We start from the raw sequence: 2,075 nt of genomic DNA on the forward strand, positions 1-2,075 counted from the left end.
TAGCAGAGGATGGTTTCGATCCATCGACCTCTGGGTTATGGGCCCAGCACGCTTCCGCTGCGCCACTCTGCTGACAGCTGTTATAATGTGATTCAACACAACTGCTCTATCTTTGCTTTCTAAAAGTGCGCCCGAGATGAAAAGTCTAAACGGTAAACGCAGACGTCACTTTGAGCACTTGGTCTTTTATAGCACAAATCATCACCCGCTGCTCTACATGGGCGTGTCTTCAATATCGTTGAGAACCAAACCTTCTGCTTTCCGAGGCAACTGATTCTTTCGTCGTTAATTCCCAAATCTTCAATGAGAATCAGTGAAACGAAAATCAAACACATGTACACACTCGCGTCCTAACCTGAAAGAAAAATCTACACCCACTTTATAATACTGAAAATGATTCAGGAAGTACAGCAAAGTTCTAAAACCAGCGAATGCATCTGCATACAGTACATAAAATGTCAATTTTTCAAAAGTAAAATCTTCAGCTTTGAAAGATTACCATCCATATATTTTCGTTTTTCTCTTTTTTTACATAACACGCTTTCGAGAAACAAACTGTCTTTTAATTAAGGTTTCATTAGAAAATGTGTATCTTGGTTTGCCAAGTTAAAATCGGCACATCCCAGTGGGCAAAAGATGTAGAATATACGACTATTGAACGCATACCAGACGTGTAACTGTGCTCCGTAACTGGTCTAGAATGAAATTGATTATATGTTTATTATACATAAATGGTTGTAGTTCTATTATACGGATAAATTTAGAAGACTACTATACATATATAGTTAAAGGTCTATTATACATCAAAGAAAGATTTTTATAGGTGTAGAAACTAGTAAATAAAGCCAATGATTTATTTTAGAAATTTATTCTTAAAATATACAACTATTCACACCTGAAAAATATGTAGTTCAAATTATACATTATATACAATATTGTAATCAACAAATGTCTAACCATCATAAAAAACACAACTAGTAAACTTCAGTTACAAATTCTAGTAACATGGCAATATATATATATAATAATGACAAACACAAACTAATTACATGAACACGCTAATATTTAACTCAAAACCACATTTCGAAACTTCTTTATTTCCACGAAAATATTATTAATGTAGCACAAACGCTACTTTCTAATAAAGACAGAAAGAAACTATTTGTTTTGTGTCTCATGGTGATCCTCCTCTCGATACTAATGACATGTTTAATATTGTAACGCAACGGGGGCTCAGGCGGGCGCCCTTGCCGCATCTGGTCGGCCCCTGCACCCTCCGGGGCTCGAACCCGGGACTTCCGCGTCTCTCTGCAGCGACCTAGCCCCGTGAGCCAAAGAGAGATCTCTCTACAGCCCAGTAGCTGTGGTCCTGCTATCACAGGGAAGGGCGGTGACGTCACCCGCTCTGGTACGCCGGCTCTTACACAGTGCCTGTCGGCCGTAAGCGTTACACTCTCCCCCGCTTAAATCGCCGTCCCCGGCGAAGGGCTATCCCGCCCCGCTTCTGACACCAATGTAACGCAACGGGGGCTCAGGCGGGCGCCCTTGCCGCATCTGGTCGGCCCCTGCACCGTCCGGGGCTCGAACCCGGGACTTCCGCGTCTCTCTGCAGCGACCTAGCCCCGTGAGCCAAAGAGAGATCTCTCCACAGCCCAGTAGCTGTGGTCCTGCTATCACAGGGAAGGGCGGTGACGTCACCCGCTCTGGTACGCCGGCTCTTACACAGCGCCCTGTCGGCCGTAAGCGTTACAATATGATCCCTCGAGAAAAAAAAGGAGTCAATTTCCGCCTGGAATGATTGATGCCCCATCAAACATTTTGTAATATCCCTGGAAGTTTATACAGTAGAATCCTGGTTCGTGGCTTAAATTCAAGGTAAACAAGACTAAGGAAACGAGTTGGAAACTTGATGTCGAAGTGGGATTTAAATCACCCGGAACATTTCACTACATTGGGCAGTATGTGCTAGGGAGCATTGCTTGACATCCCTTCGATAGCTCAGTTGGTAGAGCGGAGGACTGTAGTGGAGTCAGTAGGGAATCCTAAGGTCGCTGGTTCGATTCCGGCTCGAAGGA

At 43.5% G+C, this 2,075-nt stretch overlaps 2 non-coding genes across 2 annotated transcripts; one reads left to right on the top strand and one right to left on the bottom strand.

The window, feature by feature from the left end:
• Positions 1–72, bottom strand: trnam-cau (transfer RNA methionine (anticodon CAU)). Its single transcript has one exon. It is a non-coding gene; the product is annotated as a tRNA-Met (tRNA).
• A 1,915-nt stretch (positions 73–1,987) lies between these two features.
• On the top strand, positions 1,988–2,075 carry trnay-gua (transfer RNA tyrosine (anticodon GUA)). The gene is given in 2 exon segments: positions 1,988–2,024; positions 2,040–2,075. It is a non-coding gene; the product is annotated as a tRNA-Tyr (tRNA).

The sequence above is a fragment of the Lepisosteus platostomus genome, chromosome 5 (genome assembly GCF_059453375.1).
Source record: "Lepisosteus platostomus isolate fLepPlt1 chromosome 5, fLepPlt1.hap1, whole genome shotgun sequence".
NCBI classification, from domain to species: domain Eukaryota; kingdom Metazoa; phylum Chordata; class Actinopteri; order Semionotiformes; family Lepisosteidae; genus Lepisosteus; species Lepisosteus platostomus.